The sequence below is a fragment of the Triturus cristatus genome, chromosome 2_2 (genome assembly GCF_964204655.1).
Source record: "Triturus cristatus chromosome 2_2, aTriCri1.1, whole genome shotgun sequence".
NCBI lineage: Eukaryota > Metazoa > Chordata > Amphibia > Caudata > Salamandridae > Triturus > Triturus cristatus.
The window spans coordinates 740,268,765-740,291,525 of record NC_140582.1 but is presented as its reverse complement, the minus strand read 5'-3'; the positions used below and the strand labels follow the sequence as shown (position 1 = coordinate 740,291,525).

At 45.0% G+C, this 22,761-nt stretch overlaps 1 long non-coding RNA gene across 1 annotated transcript; it reads left to right on the top strand.

The window, feature by feature from the left end:
* Window positions 1-20,100: 20,100 nt before the first annotated feature.
* Window positions 20,101-22,485, top strand: LOC146862726 (uncharacterized). The gene is made up of 4 exons (XR_014978500.1): window positions 20,101-20,162; window positions 20,700-20,771; window positions 20,877-20,968; window positions 21,052-22,485. It is a non-coding gene; the product is annotated as an uncharacterized LOC146862726 (long non-coding RNA).
* Window positions 22,486-22,761: the final 276 nt, after the last annotated feature.

Below are 22,761 nucleotides of genomic sequence, written 5' to 3'. Positions count from 1 at the left end.
CCCCTGCTAATACCCTTATGTGTATGTATTTATCTATCCATTTGCGACATCAAAAGCCATTAATGCATATTAATTATAAGCGCAAAACACAATAACATCACATAAGCAACATTTATTTCGTCGATTGCTCACCAACTTAGTTCATTTATTATTTTAGCCATGCAATAGCATTCCCACGTGTATTTCTTCTGTTAATAAGGTTGATTAGACAAGACTTGACAAATCTTTAGTAGTTAATAATTAATCAGTAGTACTTTTAATTATAACATACGAAAATGAAACAGGTATTTGGTTTTAAAGTAAAAACCCTGCTCCATCACTACAACTCCCACTAGGCCCCTTTGTCCCAAAGTTCAGCAGGATGGAGCAATCCACTCCACACCCACAAGCATGTGTCAGCCATTGTGTTATTCACCTTCACCTAAAAGGTAGGAAGCCATCTTAACAGTGATGGGTGTTTGTGGGTGGGAAGCCAGCACTAGAACTCCCACCAGGCCCCCTTGTCCTAAAGCTCAGGAGGATGGATCACTCCACCCCACACTCACAAGCATGTGTCAGCCATTGCATTGTTTACCTTCACCTAACAGGTAGGTAGCCATCTTAACAGGGAGGGGTGTTTGTGGGTGGGAAGCTAGCACTACAACTCCTACCAGGCCCCTTGTCCCAAAGCTCAGCAGGATGGACCACTCTACCCCACACACATGTGTCAGCCATTGCATTGTTCACCTTCACCTAAGAGGTAGGTAACCATCTTAAAAGGGATGGGAGTTTGTGGGTGGGAGGCAGCACTACAACTCCCACCAGGCCCCATTGTCCCAATGTTCAGCAAGATGAAGCACTCCACCCCACACTCACAAGCATGTGTCAGCCATTGCAATGTTTACCTTCACCTAACAGGTAGGTAGCCACAGGGAGGTGAGTTTGTGGGTGGGAAGCCAGCACCACAACTCCCACCAGGCACCCTTGTCACACAGCTGAACAGGATGGAACACTCCCCCCACCCAGAACCATGTGGCAGACATTTCATTGCTCTCCTCAAAATAACAGGTAGGTAGCCATTTCATGCTCTCCTGTCCCAACCCTGATCAGGATGGAACACTCCCCCATCCAAGAGACATGTGTAACCATTCCATTCCTCTGCTCCACTTCATAGGGAGGAAGCCATCCTAACAGGGATGGGTGTTGTTGGTGGGAAGCCAGCACTTCAACTCCCACCCAGCCCCCTTGTCCCAAAGCTCAGCGGGATGGAGCACTCCACCCCAAACCCACAAGCATGTGTCAGCCATTGCATTCTTCACCTTCACCTAATAGGTAGGTAGCTATCTTAAAAGGCAGGGGAGTTTGTGGGTGGAAGCCAGCACTACAACTCCCACCAGGCCACCGCGCTCAACCACGAGGACGTCCTCGCGGTTGAGCGCGGAGTCAGCAACCAGCGCGTTGAGAGGCTTCCACAACCGATTAACGCGACTTTTTTTCGTCCTTGAAACTGATCATCCCAAGAGACGTACAGTTTTTGACTTCGTGCGCCCCTAATAATAAGGGCCCCTGAAATTTTCAGGCACTAGACGTCTTCTAGAAGTCACTCAGGTTGCCCTTCTGGTCCTGATGAAGACCCGCATGGGCGAGGTCCAAACTTCCCCTAAGGCCCCCTAGTCGGGTCGAAACGTCGACGCCCCTTCTACCACCTGGGACACGAAACCCCTTTTCCGTGCCAGATGATTAATTTGTCTTCAACTATATCGTTGTAAATTGTGAACGTGACCAGGTTCTGTTTGTGATGGTGAATTACGACCGTTTACCTCTTTTGTGAATTTAAGAATTTTTATTGCTACTATGTTCTACCACTCTTCTCCTCACTCACTCACCCTTTAGCACTTCTGCAATATGCATGTTCCCTCTGGAGCAACCCTGAGTTGAATACTATATAAATCTGTAATTAAATTGCCAAAATGAAGTAAATATCCGGTGATTTATTATTTTCGATGTTGCGTTTTATATTAAAATGTTATATTGAATATTGTGAGCTACTCAAAATCTTTTTCCCTGGTCAGCTCACGACTCAGTAGATCATTCAACTAAGTAAGAGCCTTTCTGCTCTTGTGTATGAAATATTAATTCAGGACCATTGTCTTTTGTATCAAGTCTTTAGATGGCAACATCTCATTGTATTCACACGATCTGTACATGGAACATTTTCGCCATTGACATGTCACACCATGGACAAGTAATGTATGTACCTTCACATCATGTCATGATGCTCATTACCATGAAGCCATACAGTGTGATATCAATGTAAACTGTGTGGTGCATAACATGTAACAACAAAACATCTAACACCAAGTTTGAGGGGTGCACTTCAATGACCATGTCATCTCTGTCCAACAGGTGACCAACAATTGGGTAACTAGACATAATATCGAAAAAAAAATATCGAGTAGCAAGAATATCGAGTTTTTAATATCGAATGGACAGAATATCGACTTGCAAAAATATAGTGGTGAAGAATATCGAAAAACAGGTAAGAAATATCGATTGCAATAATATAGAAGTAAGTAATATCGACAGTCATAATATAGTTGTTAAAAATATCGAATTTTTTATAGTGTTTTAAGTGTTAGTATATGTGTTAAAAGTATGTATTAATATTGGAATGTATATTAGAATATTTGTAAATTATTGAATTTTATGTTTTTTTATTTTTTTGTAATTTAATTCCGTAGCGGGTTGTGGGTTTATAGGGGAGTAGGGTGGGAAGTAATTTAATTATAGTACATTAAATAATAATTTATAGGAATTATTAATTATTTTTAATTTAATTTTGCGTTTTACTTCTGTAGCGGGTTGTGGGTTTATAGGGGAATAGGGTGGGAAGTAATTTAATTATAGATTATTAAATAATAATTTATAGGAATTATTAATTATTTTTAATTTAATTTTGCGTTTTACTTCTGTAACGGGTTGTGGGTTTATAGGGGAATAGGGTGGGAAGTAATTTAATTGTTATTAGTTAATTATTAATTGGTATTGCCAATTAATTGGTTGTTGATTAATTATTAATTGGTAAATAATTAGTATTAATTGGTAATTAATTTGTATTAATTGTTTAATTGATAATTATGTTAATTGTATTAATTTAATATTTGTAGCGGGCAGTGTGTTTATAGGGGAATATGGTGGCAAGTAATATAATTGTAAATAAATAATTATTTTATTTATTTGTGTATATTGTTAATTAATATATCTTTAATTTAATTTTGCATTTTACTTCTGTAGCGGGTTGTGGGTTTATAGGGGAATAGGGTGGGAAGTAATTTAATTGTTATTAGTTAATTATTAATTGGTATTGCAAATTAATTGGTTGTTGATTAATTATTAATTTGTAAATAATTAGTATTAATTGGTAATTAATTAGTATTAATAGGTAAATTGATAATTATGTTAATTGTATTCAATTAATATTTGTAGCGGGTATTGTGTTTATACGGGAATATGGTGGGAAGTAATATAATTGGAAAAAAATAATTATTTAAATAATTTGTGTATATCCTTAATTAATATATTATAAATTAATTATTAATTGGTATTATTTGCATTTATTAATGTTTGTTATTGAAAAACAATTGTTTGTTAATTAATTATTAATTGTTAGTTAATTAAACAAAAATGTATTGGTATTTATAAATAATCAATTCTTTTGTGATTGGTAATTAATTGTAATACTTGTTTTTGTATTAATAATTAATTAATTTAAAAATAAAAATACATTTATTATTTTCTCTACTATTGCACTTACTTGAGTGGGAATAGTAATTTTTACCCCTACGCTATCCAATGCTTTCCCTATTATTGCACTCTCTGGAGTGTGAATAGTAATTTTTACCCTCCCGCTATCCAACGCTTTCCCTACTGTTGCACTCACTGGAGTGGGAATAGTAATTTTTACCCTCCCGCTATCCAACGCTTTCCCTACTGTTGCACTCTCTGGAGTGGGAATAGTAATTTTTACCCCTACGCTATCCAACGCTTTCCCTACTGTTGCACTCACTGGAGTGGGAATAGTAAATGTTACCCTCCCGCTATCCAACGTTTTCCCTACTGTTGCACTCTCTGGAGTGGGAATAGTAATTTTTACCCCTACGCTATCCAACGGTTTCCCTACTGTTGCACTCACTGGAGTGGGAATAGTAAATGTTACCCTCCCGCTATCCAACGCTTTCCCTACTGTTGCACTCTCTGGAGTGGGAATAGTAATTTTTACCCCTACGCTATCCAATGTTTTCCCTATTATTGCACTCTCTGGAGTGGGAATAGTAATTTTTACCCTCCCGCTATCCAACGCTTTCCCTACTGTTGCACTCTCTGGAGTGGGAATAGTCATTTTTACCCCTACGCTATCCAACGCTTTCCCTACTGTTGCACTCACTGGAGTGGGAATAGTAAATGTTACTCTCCCGCTATCCAACGCTTTCCCTACTGTTGCACTCTCTGGAGTGGGAATAGTAATTTTTACCCCTACGCTATCCAACGCTTTTCCTACTGTTGCACTCACTGGAGTGGGAATAGTAAATGTTACCCTCCCGCTATCCAATGCTTTCCCTACTGTTGCACTCTCTGGAGTGGGAATAGTAATTTTTACCCCTACGCTATCCAATGTTTTCTCTATTATTGCACTCTCTGGAGTGGGAATAGTCATTTTTACCCTCCCGCTATCCAACGCTTTCCCTACTGTTGCATTCTCTGGAGTGGGAATAGTAATTTTTACCCTCCCGCTATCCAACGCTTTCCCTACTATTGCACTTACTGGAGTGGTAATAGTAAATTTTACGCGCCCGCTATCCTACACAGAAAATATTGAATCTTTTTAATTAATATCACGTTAAGATATATGTATTAATTTTTTTTTTTTACTTACTTTAATTATTCAATAAGTTTACTGTTATTTAAGTATTTATAAGTATGTGTCAGTTAATTATATGTATTATTTCATTTATTTAACATTACTTTTAAAACATTTAAAAAATTCGATATTTTGACTAACTATATTATTTACAACGATATTTTGGATTCGATATTTTTGTAATTTCTTGTTTGGAGATAGGACTTCGATATTTTGGCATTCTATATTTTGGCATCGATATTTTTGTAAGTCTATATTTTTGTAGTCGATATTATGTCAGTGATCCCAACAATTGACTGCTGCAGATGATGACATCAACCTGCAGAGCCAGTCCCCCCCCCTTGAAAATGGACCCTCGGACGCAGACTCCTCAAGTTCCTCGGATGCGGAGCCCGAACCTGGCCCATTTAGACTGCCAGGGCACACCACATCCCAAGCCCCCACTGTCCCCACTACCACCACCTTAGCAAGAACAACTGCGCTGACCCCTGCTGCAGTACCCTGTGCGGTCTCAACCACCACCACCATCACCAGTGCGACCTGCAACACTCGCCCTGCCTCAGAGGATACCCACCCCACCCCACAATCTGAGGAGGGCAGTGAGAGTCAGCGGGTTTGTCTAGTGGTGACGCCACCGGTCTGGGACAGCAGGGCAGGTGGGAGGGTAATTGGGTGACAAAATCAACAGGACCGAAGCCCTGGCCAACATCGCCAGAGTCCTTGGGCATGTGAACAAGCCCAGGGACACACGGGCCAGGCACTGGAAGAATCGTGTGAGCTCCGCCTGCTGCTGAGGTCCATAGACACAAGCGTAAGAGCCAAATCGTGGACCTCTTGTGCCAGCTTGTGGGTGTTCTGAGGGACAGGCCTGCGGCCCAAAGGACAGCTCAACCTCCCACCAGTTGCCCACAGGATGACAGTCCCACCACCTAACCTACGGCCACAGAGAGGGGTAAACTGGAACAGGATGACTCCTCAGACACCCCTGAGCCCGCAGCAGCAGCCCCCCTGCCAAATGCTCAAGGGGTAGTCTGAGGAAAACCAAGGGAGGATCACGTGGCAAAGCACCAGCCAAACGCCAGTCAAAGAGCCAGCCATGATGGCACCTCTCTTTACCTTGCCATTGACTTTTTTGACTATCCTTACCCACATTGCCATGTTGATGGCAGGCGTCTGTTGGACTGTGTCACCACATCAATGTGGTATCTACTCTATTGTCTCGTTTACCATCACTGACAACTCACTGATTCACTTTGCACTTTTTTGTAAATAATCACTTCTGTGTCACAAATACTTATTGTAAATAAACACTCTTTACACACCAATGTTTTTGTGTCAGCTCCATGTTTATCACGGGATGTACAAAGTTGACTCTGATCACAATGTACCAGGAGCACTGCTTGTCTTGAGGCATTGAGAGGCTGAAGGGACCTAGAAAGACAGAAGAGAACAACATTACCTATTCTGGTGATGGCATCACAGCCATTACACAACACTTGTTAGCAAGATACACAAACCATCACACATTACAATGAGCAACAATATCGACATAGACATCATGTAGCTGGGCATAACTATCCTGTGCCACAAACATTAGCTATCAGCACAGAGCCAACAACAGGCAGCATTCAAGAAGCTCCCCTAGGTTTTTTCACCAGCATCAAAAACAGCAGACAATGGCACCATTGTACAATGTCACTCACCTTCAACCGAAGTAGAGGTTGATGAGCTGTTGATGCAGGTCTACACTTTCCTCCTCTCCACTATCCTCATCACTGGATATGTGTGGGTTTGCAGGCGGTGGCATCTGCTGCTCATCATCGTCCAGGATCAGGGGGATCTCTGCGCAATACCAGGTTGTGGAGCATGCAGCATGCAACTACGACCTGACACACCTTTTGAGGAGAGTACATCAGTGCCCCGCGGTCCTGTCCAGGCACCGAAATCGAGACTTCAGAAGCCCAAAACTAAGCTCCACCACACGACGTGTCCTCCCATGGGCCTCATTGTAGCGGACTTCACCCGGGGTCCTGGGATTCATCAGTGGGCTCAGCAACCAAGGCCGGTTGGGATATGCAGAGTCACCTATGTGTGAGATACACAGACCAATTTTGTAATATAACTGTGGCAGAGGACAGCATGTCACACATACAGCACGCTACTTGATGCTGCATACTCACCCACAATCCATGCACGCTCCAGAAGCAGATTTGCCATCCCCTGTGGTACAATGCTGTTATGCAGGATGTACAAGTCATGTGCTGATCCGGGAAATTTGGCAAAGATATGTGAGATTATCATATCTGCCTGGCATACCACTTCCACATTGATGGAATGGGTATGCTTCCTGTTCCTGTAGATGTGCTCACATGCCTGTGGTGGAACTAGGCCAGCATGTGTGCAGTCAATGGCACCAACAACATTAGGGATGTGGGCAAGGTCATTAAAATCACCCTTCACAGCTGCCAATTCATGTTTCCTGGGGAAATGGATGTAGCTGTCCTTGTAGGTCATCATAGTGGACAGGACATCACGTAGCACCATGCTGAAAATAGGTTGAGACATCCCACCTGCGCTGGCACAGAATACTGGAATGACCCAGTTGCAAAAAATGCAGGGCCGCCATCACCTTACACGCCGGTGTCAAAGCAGGTGGATAGGTTCTGTGCAGCCTCAGATGGGGCTCCAACTGAGCACATAGGTCCTGAAGGGTAGGGAGATCCAAACGGAATTTCCGTATGATGTCCTCATCATCCATGTCTGCAAGCAATGTGAATGGACGAAGCACATTTGGTCGCCTCCTAGGTAGGATGAAAGGGGACACATGCAATTCTATTTCACTATGAGATGTGTCCAACATCTTATGTTGTGACTGACACAGCGCCAACAATGAATGGCCTGAAACTACAGTTTGCAGCACAAGTCACATGTAAAGAAACCTTGATCTAAAGTAGTTGACACTTGTCCAGTATTTACACAGTAAGTGACCCCCAAACAGATTCAGACTATATGACTGCCATTTGGTACATTCCAACATCTTGTGTCACCAGCCCTGAGAGTAGTTGACACAGCATATGTCTGAAACAGCAACACTGTTGGCTTCTACGTAGCTGCTGTACCTGACACACCTTCTTGCGTAAGTTGGACAGGGCACACATTACCAAAACAGTGAGCGCAGTGTGTGCATAAAGATCAAGTATTAACATGAGTTCAGCAATCTACACAGTGAAATAGGCACATTATGTGGTCAGACCTTCATTACTGTGGGTTGCTTAGCCATCTCACACATTGACATGTGTACATATTTGAGAGTCCATCACACCACAATAATATCATAAGTGACGTGAGGGAGTACATGCCAATTCATGTAATCCTGTGCACTGTCATGGCATGTGTAGTCATCAGTGATTTAAATGTCATACTAGCATTGAATTACACTGTCTGGTCGCATGATTCATAGTAAGTGTCTACTGTTCAATGCTGAGAACTGCCCATTGCCATTGGTACAGCATGATGTGTCTATAGGTGCCGTAAGTGTGAACCACCACCGTAATCACGGCCATAGGCACCAATGTCAAGCAGCCAAATCGCGGTAGTAACCGCCTGGCCCCAGCGGTGTGACACCGCCAATGCCCATGCCCATTCAACCAATGTGAACCACAATCGTGGTAGTGAAACACACATTTGAAAATCGCGGTAGGCATGCACCATTACCATGGGTCAGGTCATTGGCACCAATGTTAAGCAGCCAAATCGCAGTAGCGACCGCCTAGCCCCTGCGGTGTGACACCGCCAATGCCCATGTCCATTCAACCAATGTGAACCTCAATTGCGGTAGTGAAAAACATATTTGAAAATCGCAGTAGGCAGCACCTCTACTGCAGGGCCGGTCATTGGATGCAATTGAAAGATGCACTACAGCGGTAGCAATTGCCTGGCCCCTGCGGTGTGTCACCTCCAATGCCCATGCCCATTCAACCAATGTGAACCGCAATCATGGTAGTGAAACACACATTTGAAAATCGCAGTAGGCGTGCACCGCTACCGCAGGGCTGGTCATTGGATGCAATTGAAAGATGCACGACAGCGGTAGTGACCAACTGGAACCTGCCGTGTGTCACCGCCAATGCCCATGCCCTTACAGCCAATGGTAACCATGATCACGGTCGAGAAATGCACTTTTGAAAATCACGGTAGGCGTGCACCGCTACTGCAGGGCCGGTCATGGGATGAAATTGAAAGATGCACGACAGCGGTAGCGACCGCCTGGCCCCTGTGGTGTGTCAATGCTAATGCCCATGACCTTACAGTCAATGGGAACCACGATCACGGTAGAGAAATGCACTTTTGAAAATCGTGGTAGGCGTGCACCGCTACCGCTGGGCTGGTCATTGATCACATTTGAAAAAAACTGACCTGGAACACCAATTGCAGCAGCTGAGTGCCACTGAAACAACCACCGGGGGCTATATATGGCTGGGAGAGAGCCACACATTTACACTGCTTCCAGACACTGCTGACTGATACCCTTCACTACCAACTGCTGCTGTTCCTGTCTCCTGGACCCAGTGATGGTGAGAACTGAGAACAACAGGGCCCATCCCTTCACCACAGAGGAGCTGGAGGTCCTGGTGGATGAGGTGCTCTCACAGTATGGGAGGCTATATGGTGTTCCTGATGTCATGGTAAGTGTGTCAGAGTGGTAGAAGGAGAGTACAGGGAGTGCACACATGAAGTTGTTCTGCTGCATAATGTGCCTTAGAGTGTGGGTTTGCGTGATACACTGCCTAGCATGCTGACTTCAGGTAAATCGGGTTGGTAGCTTAATTTCCACAGAACCCGGGCTGCATTTCAGGATGGAAGGGACATGCAGTGTTTTTGCTGTCATACAGTGTCACTGCTGGCTTGGAAAGTGGAAGTACTGTATCCATCCTCATACCTGCATGCATTTAGGTACGATTATCTCATGCTAATGTACTACGTGTCATGCTGTATGGCCTCTGCTAAACAGATCTGAATAGCTGTGCTGGGTTTGTGCATGCTCCTGTGCTGAGACACAGTGGTACATATCCCAGTGTCACTGAAATTTCCTCCTCTTGTCTCCCATGCCTGCAGCTTAAAGTCAACCAGTGTAAGGCCGTATGGAGGGCCATTGCACGCAAGGTGTGGGCTCTGGTTGTCTCCAACTGACGGCGCACACACTGTCACAAGAGGTGGGATGACATCTGCCAGGCTGAGCAAAAACATGGCAGAGATTACGCTGGGGCTGCTCCCTCGGACTGGCAGGTTGGCGCAGAGGAGCAAGACCCCACTAATGGCCGCATCTTGGCAGTGACACAACCAGAGCTGGATGAACGCTTGAGGGCCCATCAGCAGCAAGTTGGGGGTGAGTATTCTCAGAAGGGTGACTTTGGGTGTGAGTGACTGCATGTATCCCAACCCTTAGTCAGTGCGGAGCTCAGTGATGTTTCTAATGTGATGCTATGGCTTGTAAGTGGCCTCTGTGTTGAGGGCAGCTGTCATGCATTACGTTACATGTACTTTCCCATGTCTTTAATGTAATGGCCCTTGACATTGCATGCAGAGATGTGGCCTTATGGTATCCGCTGCATTAGGGGAGTCATGGCCAATCCCTGGCAGTGAACGGCAGTGTGCCTCATCTTTCATCGATATGTGCAGTGCCTGACCTCAAAATTCTGAGAACTACACATCTGACACCAATTTGCAACTGTAGTTGTGCACCAAAGCACAACATGGGGTATAACAGAAGCCTATCGCCATTGCAAAAGGACATTTGGGAGTCTGTATCTGTGTTGTCCCCTTATGGTGACTCCATATGTGACTGTGACAACATGTTGAGATGTAAATCTTTTTCACCTACAGGGACGTAGGTATGCTCACAGGAACCTGTATGTCAGGTTCCATGGAGGCACGGGGAAGCTATTTGGCTGTGTAAAAATCACATGGGTCATTAATGCCAAGTATTCATGTTACCATGTATCTTTTGATTTTTGCATTAAGATTGCACATGCAGACTGCACAGTGTGGTATGCAACATGGGGGTTTCATCATCTTGTTGTGTTCTTTGCTTGCATATGATGTTTGTGAGTATGGCACTAAACTGAACCTACGTCTCTGTCTCTGGCAGCAACTACTGAGGACACAGAAGCACAAGGAATAGGCACCAGTGGTGAGGCATCTTGCACAACTGCTACACATGAGCTCACTGACACTGATGTGACCAGCGCCTTGGAGGGGGACAGGAGTGCCCTTGAAGAATCACGCCCAGAAGCACCACCCTCAATGTCATCTGATGCCAGCGGTGACTCCTCAATGTTCGTGGGCACAGGGAGTGGGAAATTTGCCTCTTCTTCCACCACACATCGTCCAGTGCCCACCCTGCCAGCTACTTCCACTAGTGCTGCCCGTGCCCACAGCAGTAAGAAGGGTAGAGTGTCCTTCTCCCCAGTCACCGCTGCCCCTGTCTCTCCTGCTTCCCTCAGTGTTGAGGCGATGGACTTTCTGCGCCAGCTGTGTGGGTCAAACTATTCTCCTGAATGCCTTTCAGGATCATGACAAGAAGTTGGCACAGTTAGTTGCCTTCATGGAGGGCATTCATTCTAACATGGGTGGGCTACACAGAACTGTCCAGTCTTTGTCCTCCACAGTGACGGCAGCTGTCACTGGCTCAGAGTCCAGCTCCAGTCCCTTTGGCAACCACCCTGCCAGTGGCAACATCTGATGAGAGTGACCACACACCACAGCCCTCAGGCCCAAGTACTCCACACAAAGCACAAAACAGCAACACTGCAAGCGGCCCAGAACGCAGACAAAACCAAATAATGTCACATAGGAGCGCAAAGGCAAAATCCCTTCAGGTGACACTCAGGGGCATCAAGCCAAGAACCAGGCTAACATTCATCCAGATCAGCCCCATCCAAGGACACTCCTGTCCCAAAAACTGCTCCCAAAGACAGGCAAACAGTTGCTGTGCCTGCTGTGAAGCTGGTGCCTGCAAAGAGTCTGCAGAAACAGTTCTCTAAGGTAGATTCACCCACAACATCAACTTCCACCCTCACCCCTGTGAAGCTGGGATAAGGGGGCCTTGTGGAGGGTTCACCTGGTCAACAGGGGATTAGAGAGAAAAGGCAAGGCCAGGCCAAGGGTACCGACAGATCCAGCAGATTACCAGAGGGAGGGATACCACCTGCACCTGATGCACCTTTGGTGGAGCATGAGGCTGTTGTGCCCACCCCACTTCCCTCACCTACCAAGACTATTATTACCTATCGAATCCCGAAGAAGTGGAAAGGCAGCCCTCCGCATTCTTCCTCACACACTATGTCTCACTGCAGCATGTCTCAGCCTCCCCGAGCCACTATGCCACCCGTTCCAAGCAGCCCACCGGCTACCAAAGCAACTGATGCCTCTACCTCGGCTGCTCCTCTCTCTCCCAGGTCCAGTCCTCCAACTGGCCCCGACAATCAGCCACCTCCCAGTTCGACTGACAGCCAAGTCTGATGCAAAGTCCACCTCCCAAACCTATCTCTCCCACAGTGGTGCCTCGCCTGAGCATTTTCTCACCTATCTGTGTTGATTCCCATGGAAGTGTACAGTGTCACCCATTCCCTGTGCAGGTTCTCATGCACACATGTACCTCCTTTGAACTATGGATTGGCCACTGGCCTTGCTGTTATTCACTTTGGATGCCCATTCCATGTGCAGGTTCTCATGCACACATGTACCTCCTTTAAACTAAGGACTGGCCACTGGCCTTGCAGTTATTCACTTTGGATGCTCATTGCCTGGGCAGGTTCTCATGCACACATGTACCTTTTTTGAACTATGGACTGGTCACTGGCCTTGCTGCTATTCACTTTAGATGCCAATTCCCTGTGCAGGTTCTTAGGCACACATGCACCTCCTTTGAACTATGGACTGGCCACTGGCCTTGCTGTTATTCACTTTGGATGCCCATTCCCTGTTCAGGTTCTCATGCACACATGTACCTCCTTTGAACTATGGACTGGCCACTGGCCTTGCTGTTGTCTATATTTGATGCCTATCTGGGTGATATGTAATAAAGACAGTTACTCCTGTTGTCTGCTTAGTCAGTGTCATTGCTAAATAAAATGTTTTCTGTATGGGTAGAGTTGCATGTGACACATGCTCTATATGCCACTTTAACATTTCCAATTGCTTGTTTTACTTTTTCAGAGTTTGCCAGAGGTGACAAGAACTTTTGTTCTTATTGACTTTGAGGCTTGAGGATGCAATGATGTGTGTTTGTGGTGGTCTACTGTTATCATACTCATCATATGGTCATGTTTGCTAAATTGTACACATGTCATGTTATGATGCAATACCAGAATAGAGGTGACTTCTATCCACAGAATTACTTGCGGGTGGCCAGGGTCCATCATATCTGTGTGTTCTTTCTTGATGAGTGTACAGCAGTGTTGATGTGTGTTCATCTTGTGATGGCCTGTCTTCCTAGTCACAGGGGTACATTTGAATGTGTGCACTTGAGTGGTCATACAGTGTGAATGGGCTGTCATTGTCAGTGGAGTTGTTGTCTGTGTGCCCCTGCAATGCCAACTGCACACATGTATGATCCAGGTAATGAGTGCCTGTTTGTTTCAATTGTCTGCCATGTGCTTCAGATTGTGAGCACATGTAGGAGTTTTAGGTGGTGAACTGTGCAGTGTGCTGGTGTGTCCTTGCACTCCTGGTGGACACCTACTTGTAGTTGCTGCCAGTTGTGTGTATGCTGAGTGTGTGACTGCCAAGTCTGTGTTGTGTTTTGTTGATCAGCCATGCCTCTTAGTACTGTTTGTGCTCACTGTGCAGACCTGCTCAGCCACACTGACATTATCTGTGGGTTTTCTCATGCATTTCTGTCACTTGACTCTTTTGTGACTCCAATATGATATGCGGTATTTGGAGTCATGCCATCCCCTATAGGTGCTTCTGATGCCTACACATTGTGAATGACTCCTCTATGTGTTTGTGTACAGTACACTCCTCACCTGTCCACTACTGAAGTACACACCTCTTCAATCTCATGTCTTCCACCCCAGGGCTTCTCAGTGTGTGATCCTCCCCACTTCATTTGTTAAACTATGCTTAGTGATGCTGAACTGTGTTCAGGACCAATGTGCCACTCAGGACAGTTGTTTCCCAATTAGTTATGTGTTCTTTCCTTCTACTGGTTTGCTGTCATGGTTGCTCATGTGCAGTGCATATGTTTGGGCAGCACAGTCCTCTGGTCATATTGTTTGTACCTGGGTTGTGCATCGGTGGGTGATGGGCAAGCTGTATGTGTGTTTGATGAGGTACTGCCACCCTTCCTAAGTGTGATGTTATCTGTGTGCTGTGATGATTTGTGTTGTGAGAATACATGGTGTGGCACTCAGATGTGTGTGCTACTGATTTGGTTGGTGTGCACACACTGCTTGGTGTGAATGCAGTGTTGTCTGTGTATGTTGCCTTGTACTTGCTTGTTGTGCATTCCCCTGACGTCCAGCTGAGTTTGCAATGTGGTGGATTGGTGTGTGCATCTGTTGTGTTTTTGTTGTGGATGTATGCAATGTTTGGCCTGTGTTGGCTCTTTCAACTGACAGGTGCTATGTATCTGTGATGTTCTATTTGCATGACATTGTGGGTGAGTAGTTGTTGCTGTGTGATACATTCAGATGTGTGTTGCAGGTGTGGTGTGCATTACTTGTGTGTCTGTCACATGCAGCAAGGTGTATTCTTGTTACTGGGTTTGTTTTGAGTGCACATTGGTGGTTTATCCTCCTATTTTTGACCTGTCACTTGTCAGGATTGTGCATGTGTATGCTTGTGGTACATTATGGCTCCTTGTTTTTGAGGATGTACTTCTTGTTTGTGTTGAGGTATGGTGTCTGTGCATTTGTCCAGAGTGAAGAGTGACAATGTTGTGTATTCCTGTTCTGCCTACGGTCACATTGCCTTTCTACTGTTTGGCTACCCATGTGTGGGCTGGTTGTGCTTCTGTGTATGTTGGTTATGAGCTTTGTGTTTGGCTACTCTTTTTGTGTCTGCATTGGTTCAGGCATCCCTGAGTGTGAGTGTGATGTTTGTGGATGCACCACAGGGAGTGTGATTGCTTGTCAGTGGACATCATTTGCACCATTATGTTTGTTTCACACAGGTGTTCAGTGTTGCAGGTATGTGGTGGGTAGGTGAGGGGCATTTGTGAAGGTCCTACATGTGTCTGACAGTCAGGGAGTGTGACAATGAGCCATGAGTGTTGTGCTATTGACATACACATGTCAAGCACGTTGACATAGATGTGTTGCTGTTCACTGTATGACTTCAGACAATTCCCATATTTCCTGTGCCTATGCATGGCTTGCCTTGATGTCTCCCTGAGTTGTTGCACAGGGGTCACTTTGGTTTAGTTTCACTCACTGTGCCACCCATGTGTGATTTGATGGCCTAATGGTGGTGTGATATGTTATTTCTCTTGCATGTGATGTACACATGCTTTGTGGCTTGCTCCATGGCTTTACAGCATTGTCCACTTCATTTTTGGCTGGCCCATTTTTGGCTTCTATTGCTGCTGACCTATGGTATGCCTATGTGGCAGGGTGTCAGTGTGGGGTGTTTGTGAGTGACTTGACAGGCAGTGTGAACAGTTCAGTGGATGTTCATATGCAGTGTGAGTCCTCATTTTGGAGTTATACTAGGTTTGCTTGACATGAGTGGGAGGTAAGTGTGAGGAGGGTTGTCCAGCAGCTGGGCTTCTGTGCAGGGTATTTCTCTTCACTTCCAACTTCCAAGACAGGCTCCCTTGTCCTATGGTGTGTGAGGTGCAAGGTACAGCTACACCTGGCAGGTTAATTGTGCAGGGGGGCACAGGAGGGGCACACAGCATGTTCCCAAATGGGTGTGGGGAGTGTAGTGTGTGAAGGGTGGAGGTGGAGCCCTGTGAATCTTGGTGGATTGCCCATGCCTGGCGCAGGCCCTGCCTACTAGATTGTACTTAGGTTTTCCAGCGTCTTCACCGATGCGGTGACGTGACCGGTGATTGCAGTCGTTTTTCTGTTGATGGGTGACACGGATGCGGAGGATATTATGTGACAGGTGGACGTGTGGGTACACTATGGGATATGTTCCTGTCCCCACCAGAGTGTCTGATGTGGACAGGAACCGTATGCCAGCACAGGAATTGTGTGTTGTGGTTGTGTGCAGAGTTGTGTATTTGCGTACCTGCAACGTTGTCCACAACGGTGCATTACTTGCTGGTAGTGGAGGAGGGACAGTACCGGAAAGGCTTGTAGAGCTGGACCCATTACGTTCGGGTGGAGGGGACCGGAAGTCTGGTTTCGCGCTCCTCTGTCGTGCTTCAGCGGACGGGACTTCATTCTGCACGGCGGTGAGTCTCTATTGGCTCCTATTGCTGCGGTGGCGGGCACATATTTACGGCGGTTCACGTCGCTCAGCGGCGGATGGGAAATGGGCTATGTTTGCGCATTGTAATATGGCGGTTGTGAGTACAGCTGCTGGAGTACGGAAAAGGTCATTTTCTACCACCACCAGCACCGCAGTTGTGCCTCCGCCCACCATCCTAATGGGCCCCTTAGTTAGTATACCTCTCAGTAGTGCTTAGAGATGTCTGCTCTTGTTACACAGGCTACTAAGCCTCTAGCCGGATATTTACAAAGGATGCCGTAATGGTGAGATGAAGGGTGGTGGTAGCGAATGCCAGTCTCTGAAGATCACTCTAATGCATGCGAAAACACAACACAACAACTCTGAACAGAAAACTTGAGAAATTGGTCAAAGACATTAAAGCATACGATAAGAAGACCACGTACCCTTATATTTGTGACGAATACTACACACAAGATTCACAAGGCTTTTACACCAATCGCAACAGACAGAATTCAAGGAGATTTGCCAATTTCTCAAATTCCTCCTTTGGCAGCGGATCAGAGAGCGAGCACAAGCACCGATCCGCGGGCATACCAACAGGGACCCTCGTTCCCACAAGGACCACCGTACCACCCCTGTGACCAATATCAAGATCCGTTTGGTACCTCTACCTCGGCTTTTTTTGGCGATCCCTCCTGGATCAACAGGGATCCAGGATGGGGCAGGCCACCCAGATGGAATCAGGCGAAGAGCAATCAATGAAGCAACACACGAGTACGCTTTCAGCCACAGCCACAACAGAACCACGGCGAGATTCGGACCAGACGCCAGACTTATCGCTGGTAGTCACCTTACCAGCCAGTGATGCATCCACCAGCCATGAAAGCTAAGTGATAAGAAGGAATGGACTCATCACGGAAGACCAAGATGAGGGCATAACCAAAAGAGATCCCTTAAACATCTCTAACTACAACCTGAGCCAAGCTGAACACGATATTCTATCTAAAGGATTGTCATTTTTCCCGACCTCTCCTCCGAACCCATTCAACATCAAACTGGAATTGCGCATTTGATGAGCGAGAAAATTATAACCTATGAGAAAATGGTGATGACTGAAGTTATGAAACTACTGGAGAATACAAAGTACATTAGACATAACATCACAAAGGAGGAAAAAGAAGCCCTACAATCTTTGAATCAGAACAAATCCATTGTCATAAAAACCACGGACAAAGGTGGTGCGGTGGTTGCCCAGAATATGGAAGATTATATAGAGGAGATTACCCAACAGTTAAATTGTGTAAATAGCTACACAGGCATTCCAAGGGATCACATGAAGGAAACATCGAAACATATAAGGGACCTCACCAGCCATGGGCTAGAGGAAGGATTCCTTTCAGAACCTGAATTTAAGTTCCTCAACAACACTAACCCAAGGATCCCCACGATCTACACTATCCCGAAGGTACATAAAAACTTACAAAAACCTCCTGGTAGACCCATCGTCTCCGGGTGTGGATCGGTCCTGGAACTGCTAAACCAGTACCTGGACAGCTTCCTACAACCTTTCGTCCTGGAGACCAGATCATTCCTACGTGACACGATGCACACCATACAACTGCTTGAGAATCAGCCCTATGATAAATCTTCACAGTTACTTGTCACACTTGTCGTATGCTCGTTGTATACCACAAAAGGAAGCCATTGAAGTCATAAAAAACACACTAGAGCCACTTCCAACACCCCAGTGGATCCCCACAGAATTCCTGGTACAACTACTACAAATTGCAATGACCAAAAACTACTTTGTGTTCCAAAACCAATTCTTTTACCAATGCAAAGGAGTAGCCTTGGGGGCTGGGTTCGCTCCAAGTCTGGCTAATTTATTCATGGACAACTTTGAAGACCACAACATCTACACAGACCAAAACCCATACCTTGGCAACATCAATATATGGAAGCGATACATAGACGATATTGTGATGCTATGGACCGGTTCAGAAGACCTACTGGAACAATTCCTCACGTGGCTGCATTCACACTCTCAGGACATTCAATTCACGATCACCTACAATAACGAGTGTATACCATTTCTGGATCTAACACTGGAAAATGAGGATGACAAAATAATGATGAATCTGTACAAAAAACCCACTGACCGAAATACCCTCCTACAATACAATTCTCACCACCCGAGGAACCTAAGGGACAATTTGCCATATGGGCAATTCTTGAGGTTGCACCACAATTGTACTAGAAGAAAGGACTACTTCCATGAAACAGACCTCTTGATCTCCAAATTAAGAGAAAGAGGATATCCCAAAGGACTTCTTAACAGAGCCAGAAAAAAGGGCTTGGTACAGACCACGTGAAAGCCTGTTAGAAGTACAACCTAAAGATGAAAAAATTGACAAACTTATATGTGTGACCAAATTTAATACCAGAGGCCACGAAATAAAAAACGTGATCAAAAAATATTGGACCTTGGTGGGTTCAGAAATCCAGATGGCAGAGGAGCCCATGTTTTCCTTCAGACGTGCTAAAAATGTAAAAGACTACGTAGTATCCTCCTAGCTGGAAGCTCCACCACCACCTGACATCAGATCACAACTAAGTTTACCACCCGTGAAAGGACATCATTAGTGTGGCTATTGTAAGGCGTGCCAGTACACCATCACTGGTACCACATTCACCCACCGTGGCAAGACACATGTTCTAAGTCAATTCACAAACTATAATAATCAGAACGTGATCTATGGCATTAAGAGTCCATGTCAACTGATATATGTAGGGCAGGCTACACAAAAAGTGAAAAACAGGATTTTGCAACAGAACAGCAGGCTTAAATGCAGAGTCTAAGGGGCACCATTAGTGGAACACTACACAGGGGAGGACACACCCAGGAACAGTTTGAATGGTGGGTCCTGGAAAAAATCACCCTACATGCCAGAGGTGGAAACATCGCCACCTCACTCAACTACAAAGAGTGTTGCTGGATACATACACTTGAGGCGGTCAACCATGGTCTCAATGAGCATGAGGAGACGTACTCTCAAATGAGTAGACTATAATGTTCCACCTCCTTTATCCACTTTTCCCATCCCATGAAACAGATATGTCTAAGTATATGCATAACATGCCTATTATGATACACATATCGAAACACCATTACTGCAAGGGTTGTAATAAATGTGGCAATCTTTTGAGCATAGTTGCAATATCTGTACTGCCACATGTGTTTGAACATGTAAATATGTGTCCGCTCGGTATCAGAAGGAAGATGTATATATTTGTTAATATGTGACCACTAGCTCAACATGGCTTACTACTGTGAATATTAGTTAACACAAGAGGTTTCAGAAGGAAGATGTATATATTTGTGAATATACGACCACTAGCTCAACATGGCTTACTACTGTGAATATCAGTTAACACAAGAGGTTTTAAAAGTTAATCCGCACGTTTCAATGTCGCAAGGCGTTTGTAGCAAACATTCCTGCCACCATGCCCAATTTCATTACTGCCTCAGTTACAATACATGTACACGGACGCAATTGTATAACCGAGTTACACGAACGGGTGTATGCAAACAAGTGTTCACGAAACATGCCAGTACGTGCAACGCATTAGTCATAATAGCGCCGACCCAGTCGTCCCCTTACAGTCCGTGAGATGGAACTCTCACTCCGTGGTTTGCAGCTACACAGGTCTTCACCTGTTCGAGCTGCTGTACTAGCCGGCACGCGCTAGTATACACGTACACAGCAGCGGGAAACGTCATATAATGAAGGTAAGCCCACCCGCGCTCACACTCTAGAAAGGCCTCGGACGAAGTAGGACGTCTCCACGCTGCATTAATCAAGTAAGCAACGCGCATCCTCGTAAAAGCCGCTCGGCTACGAGGCACTGTTAATAAGTTTCACGGGCCCCTGTACAAGTATTATGCACACGTTTAATCTCCTTAAAGCACCGCATTGAGAAGCTGCTCTGTAAGAGTATGATACCTCACGCGCCTTCCAATAAGCGATCTACACGCCGTATTCTAGTTCCTCACTCCAATACCATTAGTGCGGTTAACACGCGCTCTCCAAACAACCATCACAGATGCCGTTTTTTAATTCTTCACAAAAGCCATCACTGACAGCTCCATTCTCAGGGCGGAAGTTCTATTAAACTATACGGCAACCACACTCGCCCTTGGTAGAGCTACTGCGCTGACTCATTGAAAGTGATTATTGACACAATACTCGCAGAGCCATCCTTAAGGCAGCTACTTTGATAGCCTTTGTAGAACCTGTTGCATGTTTACATAACTCGTGCTTAAATGTATCTTTCATTAGATAATTTACCTCCGCTACAGAGTCTAGGGACTAAAGCACCTCCCTCTTTGTCTCCCCAGCTTGGGTGATCGCTAATGGCGGCCCCGTATCCCAATTAATTGTTACTTCGGTTAAGAATAGAACACTAGAAGGTACGTTTATTCCAGGTGCTCGCGCGCCTGCTCCATTTACATTTCATGTATCCACCCTTATCTATCCCCACAGTAAGTGCCACGCTCTCTTTGCATTGGTTTTAGGAATACACCATGCTGGGAGTGTCCGGTGTTGGCTGACACCCTGGTATATAAAGAAGCCACAAAACATTGTGCCACTCCACCTGAATCATCAGGTGAGCTTCTACAAATGTATACCTTACTTTAGAGAAGACGCGATTTACACACACAACCCTGACTCCTATCTTTAATTTCACAGGCTGTCAACCCCTCCCCATTGTCCTGATGAAGATCCGCTACAGATGATTATGAATCTACACTAACTATTTGGGTCGAAACGTCGTTGGTGTTTGCTCAATTTGTCCTCGCAACACCCCAACTAGAATTAGGAATAATTATATCCTGTTGGGTGTTATGTATCTTATGCTGGACACACTTGTAAAATATTTTCCTTATTTGTAAATATGTGTTATTTATGTCACCTATGTACAACACCTTGTCACTGATCATGACCAGTCATTCGCATCACCTCTGCATGCTACATTGTATTTGTAATTTTTTGGACAGCCCGTTATTCAGTTCTATTCCTAAAAAGTAAAAAAACTCACAAAGGAAGTTTTTCTATGAGCTAATTTGTGTTGTGTGTGTGTTACTGTACTACATTCAATGATCAATGTAATGTCATAAATCATATTGAGTACACTTGATCGAAGTACACGTGATTCCCAACAGAACCATTGTGTTTTGCTAGTCTCTGAAGAGCAGGCAAGATGCCAGTCTCTGAATATCAGGCAAAGCTTGATTGAGGAAAGCACAGGGACCCAAAGACCTTTCTGTGGTAAGTGGTTTCCAAGATGGCACCCGATCACATTGAGTGCAGACATCCCTGGCTGTTCCAGTGCGTGGCAGCATCCCTGTAAAAAGGCATCTGGTGTGAGACAAACGTGCATTTTTTAGAGTTAGCTGGCAGAGGTGCACCCAGGGCTGATGACAATCCCTAAGGTTAAACCGGCATCTGCAAAAGAGAAAAGGCGTGGTGAAGAAATACTCCCTCAGAGGTAAAATACATTCTACTTGGCCTTTGATAGAATAGCTGCGATCAGTGGGCATTATTATGGTGGGAAACACAACAAAAGGAGTAAACAAGATTAAGGCAAGCCGATGGTGAGAAGAAAGATAGGAGCAGCTCGTAACAGTGAGGGCATTTGTTGAGACACTGATGATGTTTGAGGTTTGAACAGAATTCTTGATTCTTTGGATTCGATCTTCCCTTTGGTACCCTAACACTTAAAGGCGGTTCAGCCACGAACTCCAATATATTTTCTCAGATAGAGCCATAAAGTTTCCTCATTGAAAGCATTAAGTCTTAAGGTAGTGAGGCACCAATGTTATAATGCTGAAAAACTTGTGAGAGTGTACATTCGCAGCTTCAGCCCGGTTATCGAGTGGAGGTTTGCAAATGTATTTCTCTCTCCCTACTCTTCATGTGTTCTAAGTAGACTTCTAGCTTCCCCTGATGCCTACTATATCTTCCTCACTCCCTTGTGTTTTTCTTTCCTTTCCCATGTTATCCTTGTAGAATGATTTACACTGCGTTAACCAAGCATGGAGACTTTCAAAAATTAAAAGTATAGAACTTAGTTTATTCATAGTTAAATGATATGTGAGTTGAACACAGATATCCTGTGCTGGATAGCAGACATCTTATTCTAACGGTGGGACTTTCTGCAAACAGTTTTGGCATTGATGATAAATATTGATGTTTTATTTCAATGTAAATTATTCAAATATAAAACTAACCAGCATTTGCAATGCAATCGGTCTCGTCTTTGTGACCTTATATGTATTTAGCTATGCAGCACATTAGCCTGGGTGCTCAAACATCCACTGTTCTTTAACATGGAAGTATGGGAACACATGGAGAGAAATATTGCCTTTCAGCGGGAAATGGTATAGTCCAAGTCTCTGT